The sequence below is a fragment of the Mixophyes fleayi genome, chromosome 4, assembly GCF_038048845.1.
Source record: "Mixophyes fleayi isolate aMixFle1 chromosome 4, aMixFle1.hap1, whole genome shotgun sequence".
NCBI classification, from domain to species: Eukaryota; Metazoa; Chordata; class Amphibia; order Anura; family Limnodynastidae; genus Mixophyes; species Mixophyes fleayi.
Window position 1 is genome coordinate 263541034 of NC_134405.1, and position 15803 is coordinate 263556836.

Consider the following 15803-nt stretch of genomic DNA (forward strand, 5'->3'; position numbering starts at 1 on the left):
TGAGTGGAGGGGAGCCCCTCCCAACGGTCACTGAGAGAGACACCGAAACCGGGAGATACAGAGACACCGGGGAGCTAAAGAGCCAGAGCCGACTGACATACCGGGGACAGAGACCTACACCGCGGTGGGGAGACACATGGGCATGACCGAGGGAGGGGCACCCGGGGCTCAGTGGAGTCGCTGAGGGGAGAGACGCTGGGCTAATCCTCCCGTACACACGGTGGGGGGAGGAGGTGGAGGAGTCTCTGCTGTGGCAGCGCCCGGGCCGGAGGCCTCAGAGGAGGTGGAGCTAGAGGTAAGATCGCCACTACAGGACGGTTCTGTCACGATCACTGCGACATCATCACCCCCTGCTTACCGTCTGTGTTGTCATGTGTTACCCTGCGTCTGCCACTTGAGTGTAAGCTCCCAGGGTCACTCGCCCCTCCTCCATGTCTGCTGCTGACCCGATCACCCCTCAGTAGGGGGCCATTCTCTTTATCCACCTCGCACTTACTGTCATTAGAGACCCTGGTCTTTTTTTGTTGTTTAAGAAAACCTGATGTAGCTGTAGATTTACACTTTATTATTAGACATCTGAGGCCATATAGTCCGTGGAGTTGAACTATGTAATTGCTGCAGAACATCTTTTGAGTTCATGTCTGATAGTCAGCTTTTCAAGAGCTTATACGGCAGCTGCTTGATTGATTTTGTTTCTGTTGTTGGTAAGTAATCTCCATCATTAGTCCATAAACTATTTGATGGTATTGTCATTTTCAATCCAGTCCACCTTGCTTCGTCATTGTGTATATTACTGATTACTGAAAACTGTGTATTAAAGTGTCAATTGAGTTGTGAATGCACAAAAGTGTTGTTTGGCATGAAAACTGTTAATCTGTAGTTGATGGGATTTCCAGTGAGTGGATTGCCCATCAGGATATGTAATGTGTACACCTCCCCCAGATCCTATTTATAACAGTCTCAACACTGACATGAAATGTATGTCAGGCCTGAGGGGGGAGGTAGGAGATACTCATAGCTTTTGACCATGGACTGGGCAGTCCCTTAGTAGTTTTTTTTTGTTGTAAATAGTTCAACAGGTTCTTCTCTAATAACACGATTTGTGGGTGTAAGCCTGTATTGAGACATGTGTGTATATAGGTGTTACATCCATCCCTCCCCCCTCTGATGCTGCTCGAAATATCCTCTGTATACCCAGCCACTGTATTTTTCTCTGAAAGCTATGTGTATGTATATATATATATATATATATATATATATATATATATATATATATATATATATATATATATGAGAGATATAGAGTAGACTTTCAAATCTTCTTTCCCTCATATTTTCCATGCCTGTTCTATTGTGATGATATGGTAACAACACAGTCAGAGGCTCTAGATATGTTATAACACCCCATTCCATTATCTCCTCATTATTTACATAGCTCTCTATCTGGTCCTCTTTTTGTAACTTGTGGTGTTATGTTTCTGTAATCCTAAAACAGCATAGCGGTGTTTTTCTGTCCTCCAATGTGTGCTGTGATGATCAGGGCTAAATCTCCAGTAATTGACGTCAGGGCTTTGTTCCTTCACTTCAGGCCAGTGAGCATGTCTGTGGCATCACTGATGGGGGATGCTGTAATGGAGACACTGTAGTGCAAGTAGTGCTTTGACACACATAATGTGCAGCCTAACTTCCTTTTCCAAGTGTTTAAATGTACATCAATTTTTCATACAGACTTGTGTATTTGTGTTTTTAAAAGTAGCTTATTCATGCAAGTATATATCACCAATAATAAGCACATTTATTTCATATAAATTGGAGCCATGCGCATGTGTAGCTTTTAAAGTGCTACTGTTTTGTAGTCATAATAGTAGGTCCCTGTTAATTTCCTTTGCAATAAATTATATATAATTTTTTTTGCCTTCAGTTGGCGTTTCACATCCGTTTGCAATGCAATGAGATTTTTACAACCGCTTCAAATTTGCGTATTTTAACTGTATCTTCTGGTAATTGGTACATGGTGATGTTTTTTTATTTTTTTTCATACTAATTTAGGCATTTAAAACAATAGTTTATTTTTCAACCAAAGCTGTGTGTAACTGACAGTTTTAACTTTTACAGTACTATGTGATATTTTTATAAATATATGCTTTGTCTCTTTCCCATTTCTGTCAGGGATTTACGTGTTTCCGACGAAAGATAAAAAAAAAACAGGTTTTTAAGTATTGTTCTAGATACTTTAAAAACCCCCAAAAAAAAACAACCTATACTTTCTGTTGTCCAGACAGTTGACTGCAGCTTGTACTGTCAATTGACTCCAGGCATTTATGCCTTGAGAAGTAAGAGCTGCCAGCGGGTTTGCAGCTTCTGATGCTGGGTACTTGATGCTTTGTTTGTTTTTTTTCTAGATGGTGAAAGAAGTTTCATGTCAAGTGTCTGGTTGCTATGGTTTACTGCACATAGCTCTGTGTTCTTAAACAGGTTGTTATGTTGTAATTCAGTCTACAAAACAAAATGGTTTCTGCTTACATTATGTACTGTAGCAGTTCAAGTGCAGCAGTTTGAGGGTTTTTAGAGCTGACACAACAAAATTGGGTGACTGCACTTGAGAACCAACAAAACTATACGTCTGGATTCAGCCAGTGCTGTAATTGGCATTAAATTAATTTAAGTTAATTTCAAATGACTGTAGGAGTTCACCAGAGAAGCAGTCAGTTAGCTTGTAGAAGTAACCAATAATAAAGCTGGATGTTTCACCTCTGTGCAGGATTGTTGTGGCATGTGTTTGGTGTGCATGCTGGTTATCAGATAGACCTGTAGTATGTGCTAATTTACAAAAGGTCTTTAGGGACTATCTTATGTATAAAATGTCTGTCAGTGTGTACTGCACAGGTGGGGTCTGGTGAAACGGGAGCATATAAAAAACAGTGTTGGTGCAAAATGTTGGCAGCACTCTGAATACTGCAAAGTACTTGCTCATAAAGACAGCAAATACTTCAAGTTATTGCTGTAATGGTGGTTCTACAAGCTGCTAAATCATGAGGTGTACTTATCGTACATTCTCAATCATGGCTTGGTTGGATAAACAATGACAGTAAAATCTGTAATGGGTAATTTAATCCTTGAGATTATTTTTGGAGTTAAGCTGGGTACACACTACAGTTTTCATCCAATAATCGGCTAAATCAGATAAACATACGACTGCTTGTTCAAAATTCGGGTCAGTGTGTGCAGTGACACGATGGTCAAAAGTCTGCCCAAATGGACAATTGTCGCCTCACTTGGTTGGTCGTACCGTTTAATATTTTCGTTCCAATATTGTTTCCGCTGTGTAGTGTGTATAAACTTCCGACCGATCCACAACAGTGAGTACGAAATTAGTCATTGCTCACGACAACATGGCTGTAAAAAGTCGCTAAAGGGACTTTCGCTCTCCCCTTTATTGTCCTAAACAAGGCTACTGTGTATGCAGTCCATGGACCGAGCGATCGGAACATTGATCGCATGTAAAATCGCTCGGCATAAAAAGTTGGTTGAAATTTCTGTAGTGTGTACCCAGCTTTACTAAGGAATAGATGATTCTTGCTTGTGGTTTACATGTTAAAAAAACAAAAAAAAAAACAACTTAGATTTGAAGGAGGGTATATTTTCTTTTTCACACAGCTGTATTTATCAGTTGAAATCACAAGTATATACAAAGTGTCATGAACCTTTTGAGAAATGTAGAAATTTGAGGTCAGACTGCAGTGATGGCCAACATGACTCTGCTAAAATGACCCCCATATGTTCACATTTGCACAAGTGATTTTTGATTATTATTTTTTTGCTGTTTATGCATACATCTTATTTTTTCAATTTCTTCAGCTACATATTTGGGGAGTGCTTTGGGATAAGAGTCCAGCCATTGCATATACAACCAAGGGGTAGATTTACTAAAGCGTCTTATAAGAAAAAGTGGAGGTGATGCCCATAACAACCAATCATATTGGCTACCATGTATGTAGTATATTCTTGAAAATTATAGCTAGAATCTAGTTGCAACATCTCCACTTTGCCTTGTAAAAAGTTTTAGTAAATCTACCTCCTAGCCCACAGCATGACATCATTTTGCCCATGTAAATAACCAAAACAAACATGCAGCCATTTCCAGATTTATGTTTCTTGCTGGAAAATTACATGGTGGAAAGAATAAGTTCCAGCCTACTAACACTTTAGGATCACTTTATTAAGTTGCTGCATAGTTTAGCTTCATATATGTCTTAAATCAGGCCTGGCCAACCTGTGGCTCTCCAGGTGTTATGAAATTACAAGTCCCAGCATACTTTGCCAGCTATTGACCGGCAAAGCATAGTGTGGCTTGTAGTTTCATAACACCTGGAGAGCTACAGGTTGGCCACGCCTGTCTTAAATTATAAGATTGAGGGGTTATTGCTTGTGCCACTTTTGTATATTGAAATGTTTTTATTACAATTCTTATAAATGTGCAAAGATAAATGAAGCATCGCAATGCAATTTGCTCTGTCTCCCTGCATGGTCCTACTCACTGACTAATCTAATAACCTAGTTACACTAATTCAATTATTCATTTAATTTAATTTTATTGATGTAAGCTTATAAATTGCTTGCCTTTTGGTCTTGGGCCTACAAAAGGTGGGAGACCATGTGGTGCAGAATATATTATACACTGTCCACGTCTCATGTGATGTGCTTGGTGACAATACACAGCGTTAAATAAAAGTAAAAAAAAACAAACCCTGATAAGAAAAAAAAAAAAAAAAAAAAAAAATGAGCATTAATAAGGGAAGGCAAATCTGGACACATGCATAGAGTGATTTATCTTAAATATATTCAACCATATAATTTGTTTGGACTGTAAATCCTTCTTCCCATACTAATTTAAACTTCTCAAGAGCAGTGATTATGTTTTCCAAGAATGTAATCCTATCATATCTTTAACTTTCCAGGTTGGAATGGAGTGTAGGGGACTTCCATTGTAAGGAAAGAACCTTTTCAAAAGTTGTGAACCCTACCTTATATTTAAAAACATATTAAACACGTTTTGCCATGATGATGATGTTTTTTAAAAAGTATTAGGACATTTGTCTGAACAGAATATATGAGAGAACTGCGTGGAGTGTAATTTTTCTTCTGAACCAGAAATCCTATTATAAGGCTATTGAAGGACTCAACAGTTTGCCAAATTTGAGACCAATATGCAGTAGCACAGACTACAATTGCTTATGTTCAAAATCTTAAATTCTTAGAGTTTATATTACTTTTGCAATATCTGTTCCGTCCTAATAACAATTCAGTGCTCTTTTAAAAGCTTTCCAAGCTTTGAACAATTTATCAGTTACATTACAGCAAATATGTTTTGCATATTATCACTTTGCCCAGTTAGTTTATATCTTTTTCTCTTTCTCATTGTCTCAACCCATTTTGTAATGTCACCCAATGTGTCTTACTATATGCAGCTTGTGTAAATATTCTGTTTTATTATGTGTTTTAGTGTGAATCTGTAAACAGTGTCCTGTCTATAGTATATATTATGCAACAGTGAACTCTTTACACTCCAGGCATAAATACACCCTGATGGTGTGATTAAACACATAGCAATGTGGATCTTCTAGTGCTAGGAAATTTCCATTACTTTGCAGAGTAGTCAGTGTTTTTCTGTAGAATTTGGGCATTCAGTTTCACTGACTTGCTTTATAAAAATTTAACAGCAAGGAGGGAGATTTTCTTTTGTTTCTGGCTGAAGTGTAAATGTTTTCACGAATAGCCTGAAATATATGTAAAATGGACTTTAAAAGTTTACTACCATATAATAGCTACATGAGCCTACTCCATGTACCTGTTTTTACAGGGGTTGCATCAGTTCTTCATTAGCGCCACTGGAAAATTGGGTTGGGGAGGCTTGTGATTGCCCCACCACCATTTTAAAGTGGTGAACAGCATTGTTTTGTCACTTCTGTAATAACCTAGCCATAGCACCAGAATAAACAGATGTATGTAGCAGCCCCCTGGGCTCTGGCTAGTGTGGCCAGTAGGTTAGTTAACACGATAGTGTAGTGCAGCTTTAACTGATCTTTTATACACATGAAAAATAGAACATTTTATCTACAAAGCAAAACAGGTTTCATATTATGGAAGTTCTGCTTTATGATTATTTTGGCCATTACTAATTTAAGAGATCTATGAATTTGTGTTATATTTGTATAGGTGTCTATATAAAATATCTGGGATCTATTCCTTGGAATCTTCAGCACTACAAAATGTCACCTATTGAGCATTGTAAATGTTTCACCTTATTGAATGCATGCTGCGGTGCCATTGTTTTGTTGAAACACCCTTCTTTTAGGATGTGGGCTGTTTGTATTTGCATGTATTTAAATAATGTGTGTTGTTTGATACATGTCCTGTGAACATATTACTCTTATAATATCTTCACTAAGGCCAGTGCAGATGTATCCAAAAGTAAGGAGTCAGGGCCAAAATTATGAGGCAGCAATTCTATAGTCAAAAATTTCTGAGCCACAAAATATTTTTAGGGTTGGGCTATGCATAATGTCAAAGAACCCCATCATATATAGCAGCAACAATCAAATAATTATTGGAAATATTCTATAACTCAAGTGACCTATTTAAAGATGCATAGTATTTGCAAAACATAAGCTATATATAGAAGATATTGAGCAGTGTTTTATTTTTTGGGAAAATGCTGCCTGATTTCTGCTGTTATAAAAAGAGAATAAAACAGGAATAAACAGTTCATAAATAAGAAATAATGTTAACAAAAATTTGCAAATATTAACCCATATTAAGGTTTGTACAAGGCTGGAAAATATAGATGGCAAGATCTATAATTATTCTACACATTAGTGCCTCCACAAAACAAGCAAACCAGCCCATGCCCCTACACAAAGAATGACAGAAGACTGTGCCCAGCCAAAAATTATTAAACACCAAACTCTGCCACTCACAATTGACTTAACAGCACTCATGCCTCCATGAATATTTTACACACAATTTTATGCCACTATTAAATTACCGTGCTGTGCTCCCCAAATAGTATTACACTGCAGTCTCCTGTGCTACCTTAAATATTAGTACACTACCATGTCACTTATTATATAGGTTATCAGCCACTGCATCTATGACATGTTTGCGCACATACAAAAAAAAAACTAAATTATATAGCAAATCTTTTATTTTTCTCTTGTATTTTGGTTATGCAAAAGGGGTCACCTAAAGATCCAGAGGTACGCAGTTTGTGAAGCGCTCGAGCTGTACAAGTGACATGTCCAAGTGTTAAATAACACACTCTTGATAGCAACTATTACAGAAGCATTAACATGTTTTACTTTCACAAAATATGAACCTAAGCTTTCTGTGCATCACTAAAGGTTTTTCTAGACTGCATATGAATTCACATTATAGTTTCCATTGCTGAAATATATCTAGCTTACACATCTAAACTAATTATGTCTTGTGGAAATTAAATTTCTCTAAGTAGATCCTTTAAAATAGATTTTACTATTTTGTTAAGAGATGAAAGTTTTATTGTGCATCCATTATAAGCTTCTGCCACTTACAGCCAGTTGCCAGCCTACAGATTAAATGGAGTTGCCTATGACTGAGTGTTTGCTGTTTCCAATTTAAAATGGGTGGTTTTCATCCAAGGAAGTGCTGGTACATATATATGCAATATTTGTAGAATGTTAGGAGCACTTGTAGATTTAGAAGATACATTGATTGTTGAGCTGTCACAGTAGTGATTTAATCTATCTATATCTATATACAGTAGTGTTTTGGACTAGTATTTAAAGCACTTCATATAAACACTTTCCAAGTAAACTCTTTTATATTTGAGTAGATATTGTCACACCAACTTTTAACCGTTTTTAATTAGCTGTTAAGATGTTGTAACCATCTAACCTTTTATAGCTAAAATATTCACTATTCTTATGCATGTTTTTTCCCCAAGAAATGTTTTGATCAGCCTATTTAAGCCTATTGCTATGCATATTGTGTGATCTGCCACACTACTAGCTTGGCCAAATTAATACCATGTGCAAATGTAAATGTTGCCTTTTCTGGTTGATTATTTTTTAATATTTTTTAATGTATACGATAAAATACTTGTCATTTTACAAATAACTCATGGTTTGTTTTTTTTAATAAAGGTCACAGCAAACTTTCTGTCTTTAACCTTATTGAAGGGCAGCACAGTCAAATTATCTTTGACAATCACTTGCTTGTCAAAAAGGCTGTGGTTTTACATCTATATTTGGAGTGTTAGAAGTATCTTTTATATAAGGTAACTTGTATTTTAGGATTAGTGATCTTTTACAGAATGTAATGTTAGTATAATGATCCTTTTAATGACACTCCCTGTGTATTTGTCTTTTATTTTCTACATAAAACTAATCTGTGCAATTTAGAATAATATAAATTATCTGCTGTACACTTTTAGGGTAATATACCTGGCTTGGAACAATTAATGCTTTAAGTAAACCAGATCTACACAGCCAATTAGACTTTAACCATTAAACCTATAGTCACGGGTCATTCACATTTTATGTTGGTGTAGTTTACACAGGAGCCCAATCATTATCTCACAAACCTCTCTTGCCATTTATATGGCCATATAGGGGTACAGTTTGTCTATGCAATCTTGTCTTTGTGCTGATTAAAAACATAACATTTTCTTTCAACTAGTTCTTGAATTGGTAATCCGTTGAGACACAAGGGGTCATTCTGTAATTGTTCATAAGGGGTAGCAGTGAACCGCTTTGATTCCTCATGTAATGCCTGTCACAGAAACTGCAATATGCAACTGTTTGTAAATCTGATTGGTAGATGACTGCAACTAACTGTAAATGGCCTGTGTGTGCAGGCCCAAGTCATGCTGAAAGTGATCCGATGGACCCTCGTCCAGTTTGGTCTACTTGTGTGATCTGAAATAGACATTAATTCTGATGGGCACTTGTGTTGAGGGATTGGCCTATGTGTCGCCAGAATAAGAAAATCTATTTGTGGATTTTTGTTATCTAACTAGAATGAATAAAAAAAAAAAAATATGATAAATATTCTCATACCCATATTCTGTTACCTTGTTGTAATCTTGAAGTAACTATAACTGACCGCAGTATTTTTAATGGCTGCATATCAGGAAATTTTGTTTGCCAATTTCATAGTTTTAGTTGAAATTAAAAATATATATGTTTGGGCCCAAAACAAATTCATAACTTTTAAGATCAACACACACATTCAAACTTGTTTCAAATTATCTTGGCATAGCATGTGCACTGCAGTTTAAAATTTTATATAGAAGTATACAGTTGCAGCACCCACACAATTCTAAAATTTCCCATTTGTCCAATATGAGTTTGATTGCATGTCTAATGGTACCCACACAACTAAGTTAATGAAGTATGATAGACTTGATATAGTGAGCAATTACAGAAAAGATATATAATTTTATTATGATTGCATTCTGATGAAAAACTGTGTGTGGGAAATATTTGTGTACAATTCGATTAAAAACTCATGGCATGGCTTGGCGTCCAATTGTGTAGACTTTCTAAGCCAAACATTAATCAAATTTAACAGCTGTTGCAAGCAATTTATTTGAAATAATATAAATAATATTTGGAGGAAACCATGCAGCCCAAAAGGCTCTATGACAAACTCTGGATGGTATGACCAACTTGAAATGTGTGCGTGAGTGTTTTCACCTGGCCACTCCTATGCATCGGCATGTGCATGATTATTGGCCTACCATACTGCATGGGCCCCATACTATATGTGGCATGCTGGCAGTCATGCTGTTTTTTTGGAAGGTGCACCTTGCCGTGGCCAGCTTTATAGAAAGAAAAAAATAAGGCAAAAAAATCAGTCTCATCTGACTTGCCAGGATATTATGAATATGCTTTCCATAGTGCAAATCACAGCTCAATAAGACTTTTATATTCATTTTAAATGAGTTTAAACAAATAAAATGGTGTTTGGTTGCTGATTTAAAACGTGAATTCTATAATATTGGAGGATTCAGAAAGTGGAGGTTTTTTTTTTCCCCCTTGGTTTGACAAGATTCAATTGGTTATTGAATCCAATGAAAGTGTGTCTTCTCATTACTGGTTCTAAATAGCCAGATTTTTTTTTTTTTTTTTTTTTGAAACTCTTAATTGCACACTGGGTTAAGCTGGTTTAATTCAGAAAGGTGAACAGTGGAAAACCAATATTATAAATTTCATTCTATTGTCTTTCTTGTTAATATTCTGCTTACATGATAGCAACATATAAGTATACCTAATAGGCTGTAGAAATGATGGGAATTAAGTTACCATTGCAGGACATTCTGTGCATTGATGATATGCACAGGGATAGTTTTAATAAAGTGATTTATCTTCTACTGCAGATCTTGATCATGTTGCTATAGGGATCCTTAAAACACAACTTGAAGCATGACTAAGAAATGGGGCTGACCATACATTTTTTTTTTTTTTATTGGCAAATGGATTAGCTTGAAATGATAAATGTCCATTGGTGAGCCCTCAGATTGTGCATAGCCATAGTTTTTTTTTTTTAAATCTTTTTTTTTTTATTTTGAACAAAAAGAATAGTTCAGATGACAAATACATTAAATCAAGCATGTCATGCCTGTTACACACTTTGACGTTTTTAAATACAATTGAAATATACATGACATATAGGTATTAATGCTCAGTAACAAACATAAACATTGAGAAATTTGCATTGTTTAAAATTCACGAAAACATTGTGTTTTTGTACACGTACATTCACAAATGTGACTGTTTGGTATGAACTATTTTCAACAGACAATTACAACTGAAATGGGGAAAGAAGACAAGGGTTGGGATGGGGGGGAGGGGTAGTTTTCTCTCAGTAAAATTCAAGTTAAGTTAAAAGGTATTAGTCCGATCTTCATCCAACTAACGGACCACTGCACCCTTAGGAATGTTAGAAGGGTCACGCTATCTGCCCATAGCCATAGTTTAATGTCTTATTTTATTGTCCCGAGTCCTGTTTTTGATGTACAAAAATTTATAAACATGTACCATGTTTCTTAGTTCAAGCTAAAGGATCAAATCCTGGAATACATTTCCTTCTTCAAATATTGAAAAGGTTACATCGAAGGAGTGATGGTGTAAAAGTAAATAAAGCAGAATGTATAATATATATGTAGATATGTGATAGTGAATACAACTCTTTGTAGGATATATTGAGGTGGCTGGTGTACTTTGAATATCAGGTTGGTGTTCTTGGTGCTTTATGTGATCACTTACACACTCCTATGCTTGTAGAAAAAATGGTAAATTTGATTAGTGAGAAGTCCCACTAATAAATCTATTTAACGTATTTTATTACAATGTGCACTATTTATCATCACATAATTATCGTTGATCACAAAGTCAAGATCTACAGTTGCTCTCCTTTTCTTTTTTTGTTTTAGCCAATTTTTTAATTGCCTGTTTTGAAATTGATCATATGAAGTTATTGTCCTTATATCCACGGTCATCAATGTTGTGTGTTGTACTTGCAATTTTAACATGAAAATGGGTCTGAAAAATGGAAACAATTGTTTCCAAATACCCACATACCTACTTGCGATGTTACTCATTGGGCTTTGCTGCAGCATTTATTTTTCCGAACACTGCCTTCTTAATTAATTTGCACTTACTTGAAGTGAATGCTTTGGGAAGCCTACCTACAATGACCTCACTAATGCAAGTTAAAAAAGAGTAGCCAGGAACAATTCGTGTTCATTGGCATTTGTAATTGCATTTTTTTTTTTTTTTTTTACAAAAAAATGACAGTGAGTGTAATTGCCTTAACCTAGTATAGTGATATATTGACAGTGTACGTCTAAAAAGAAAAAAATGCCAGATTCTCTGCAAAATATGTAATTTCCTGTGTAGTAGTGCTGTTTGTCTTCTGGGAGAAACAAATATTTACATTGAAAACTTACTTTTCTGAGCAATAAAAGTTTATAACTAAATACACATGCATTTAGGCAACTGTTCTCTATAAAGCAATATGTTCTGTTTCATAGTTTCTAGACACTAATCACTCCCAAGCAGGACCCTCTCTACCCACTGTCCCACGTCTGTGCCTCATCAGTCAATCTTTTATGTATTTGTTCTGTTTTTATGTGTGCGTTTTATACAGGCTTGCCAGCATTGCAGTTTTGTGGCACCTTGCAAATGTTGGTGGCTTATTGGTTATTGTCCTTTAAATCTGGCCACACATGAGCCAGTGCTTGTGGTGCCATGACCTCTATCCAATTGGACACACTGGTCCTTAGAGGTCCTCATCTGACAACTAACAAGCCCATTAATAACCTGGTTTGTTTTGATACGATCCTTATTTTTCATGAGACTTGTTTTGGGGGCTGCACACACTGCTGTATTGGGTTATTTGCCAGGAAATTGTGAGTGATGTTGAAGTTTGTGGTCAGGTTTGCACTAATTAATTTTTTTCATTTAAAGGACTAACAGCATCAGAAAAAGCCTTCAAACACACAAATATGCTGTACTTGTTATGGCCATCAGTGTGTCATAAACTTGTAGAACTAGCTGAAGAGGTCTTCAACTATAGCAGCCGCCTTTCCCGTAGAGACTGGTTATGCTCACAGGTACTCGGATGCCCCCAGGTCTTACACTCAATATAGTACAAGTTTGTTGGTCAAACAGCGGCACACAGAAACGGGAGGTAATACACAAAGTAGGGACAGGCCATAAGTCTGCGGACTGGACAGAGATGATTATGATGTCTGACTGGCCTGGCAGAGTACAGGCGGAGACGTCTGGTACAGGCAGAAGGTCAGGACCACAGGCAAAGGTCCAGAGTCCAGGAAACGGGCAGAGGTCATACACAGGAAAAGCAATCCATGGTTAACACCAACACAGCACAAAAGCAGGTAGCAAACTGGAACAGAATGATATAACTGGCAGTGAGGCTCAGTCCTCACTGCCTTAAATAGCACTAAGAACCAATCGGGGCAAAGCCCTGAAAGTATCCCCAGGACCTGCCTAAATAATTAATAGAACTGGCGACCAATGATGATGCAGTGCCCAGCTGCATAATCAGTCAGGGCTGCAACATAATAATCTCATCAGCCAAGGATGGCTGAGCCTAAACAGATCTGCGCGCCTGGCTGGTGACAGCTGACCGGGCGCAGCGGCGGGGAGCCTTAAGCGTTCTGGTTGTTGCTTAGGCAACCCGGGACGAGGGAGTCGGAAGTGACGTCCCGGTCATCAGGGAGGTGGCTAGGACGCCACCAACAGGAGGCAGAGTGTCGTGGCCGCTGCTAGCAGTACTCTTGGCAGTTAAAATAATATGGATGATATTTGACCTCTTGTATATGCTTACAGATCTTGTGACTACATCAGCATTTTGCACTCACAAATGTGTTCATTGTATTCCTAAATTGCTTTGGGATGCTTGCACACTGAATTGTGTGTAATTTATTTTTATGTTTAAACAATCTAGTACTCTGTGGCTAAATTAAATCTAAAATGAGATTGGGCAGAGTAAACAGATTTGTCTCTTTTGGTGGGACTTGCACAAAAGATTCTGATAATATGACAAATAACTTCCATGTAAGGCTGGGTACACAATATAGGTTTTTCAGCCAACAATTGGTTAAATCGCGTGATATATATATGGCCGGGCCAATATCGCATTAGTGTGTATACTTCAACGTTGAACAACTGTCATTCGAAAGTACCAATCGTTGTTTTATTTGATTGTTCAGCGGCACTATAAATCTCGTTCTAACCACCTTCAATCCTGCAGTGTGTATGCACTCAAGACTGTCTCCCCAGAGAGAGAGAGTAAGCAACCTGTTACTGTGTTTGTGTTAAATGTAGAGTGCTGTAGGTGGAACAATGCGTTTGTTCGTTCTGAGACTATTTCAGTTCAGAGTCACAGAAGCTAAAGAAATTGACATTGTGGAAAAGTCATTAGCAATCTGTTTATGTACCCAACCTTAATCAGTGTTACAAGAATGACTGACCACATTGCTCTTGGACCAGATGATGAGCATAGATCCGAAGGTAAAAATGTTTGTAGTGTGTACACATGGATCGGCAGACTGATTGCAACCTCAGTCATTTGTAAAATCGTTAGTGATAACAAATTGGTCAAGTTTTTGTAGTGTACTCAGCCTTACAGGATGGACTCTTTTATAGCGCAGTCTTAAATACAGCTTATTTAACCTATTCAAGATCTGTGGGTGTTTTTTTTTTTTGTTTTTTTTTTTTATGTTTGTGATTGTGACCTAATCTCATTTCATAGTTTAACTGCTTTGCATATAGTACTAAATTTCTACATTGTCCTTTTGGAGACTGATGTGGATTTATTTTGGTAGTGTAATAAAATAAATCTATTTTAAGTGCATAATGCAAGTTAAACATCTTTACATTTTTTTTTTTTTCTAATTCATTTTTGTTTAAATGAGGGAGCACTGTCTCGGGTCTCATATGGTGGGTGACCTCAACTTATAAGAAAATTCTTACTGACATCACATCAGGAATACCTGTGGTAAATGAACAAGTCCACACCAATCCAATCAACTATTCATAGTCTTCACATTCAGTGATATGATGGCCAGGATCAATAAAGTAATGGGTTCTCACAGCTTCTCTGGATAGCTTAAGCCTGTCATTTTCAGCTAGTCTCCATTTGGGGCTGTGTTAAAATTAAGTCTACTTGGCGGAGGACACACCTGTCTCTGATATAAATGTACAGATAAGGTGTTAAATGGATTTAGTCAGACCTATTTTTGCAGGTGACAGATTGCAGCATAGACATTTATTGTTATTGTGCTGTGCCACTTGTTTTGTTGACACAGTAATAAATTATTTGTCATTAAGAAAGTGTTTTGATTTCTAGAAGACTTTTTTTTTTTTTTTTTTTTTTCCTATTAAAATAATTTTAACAGTGTCTCTCTTGGGTCATGAGTTTGATTCCAGAGAATGACCTTATCTGTGTGGTGTTTGTATGTTCTCCTTGGGTTTCTTCTGGGTGCTCTGGTTTTCTCTCGCACTCCAAAAACATTCCAGTACAGTGTTCTCCCCAGAAAATTTTACCAGCCGGGTGGCATCACAAAGTGGCCCGGTGCAGGCCTTTGCACAAATTAAATGTTGAAATTGTGACCATATATTGATTTCACCTCTAGATTAACATTATATATATTCTTATATTCTTCATAGAGGCCCAGTCGCCTGTAGCTTTTTCATAATCCGTCATTAGGATCTGGTCCCTCTAATGAAATCGGCATGATATTATTCAGTGTGCTCTGCTTAATGTGATACTTTAAACTGATTTCAATTCGTTTTAGAGTAGAAAATCTTGTGCCCAGATATTGCACAAATGCTGGCTATACACAAAAGATGCCCCAAGTAAGAAGCACTGTCTTTAAGGTTTACCAGCAAGTGAACTGCTGGCAGACGCACACTCTTTTATACAGGTGCCCTCGTCCTCTCTCTGAAGTTTGACACCCCTCTGTAACGCAATATTGACATTCCACCTTTGATCCCATATTGACACCCAATGCCTACCCCTCAGGCTTCCAATATTGACACCCCTCCTCTTTTTCCCATTTTCACACACAAGATTCCTCCCCCCCCCCCCCCACCCCCGGCAGAAATACCCTGCTGCGCGGCACCACGCACTCAATACTCACTGTGACGAGCCGACTAACAGGCAGTGATCCCTGCAGCCCGATACTCATGTGATGCGTCCGAAAGTCGCGCTGCACTAATGTCGGCGTGACTTTC

General features: G+C 37.2%; 1 protein-coding gene across 5 annotated transcripts in view; it reads left to right on the top strand.

Annotated features, from left to right (window-relative positions):
* AFF4 (ALF transcription elongation factor 4) overlaps positions 1–15803 on the top strand; it is an 88433-nt gene continuing 72630 nt past the window's right edge. For all 5 annotated transcript variants that reach the window (XM_075209708.1, XM_075209710.1, XM_075209709.1 and 2 more), the window contains exon 1: positions 1–295. The gene's annotated coding sequence lies outside the window, so the exon portion shown is untranslated. The remainder of the gene's footprint in view (positions 296–15803) is intronic.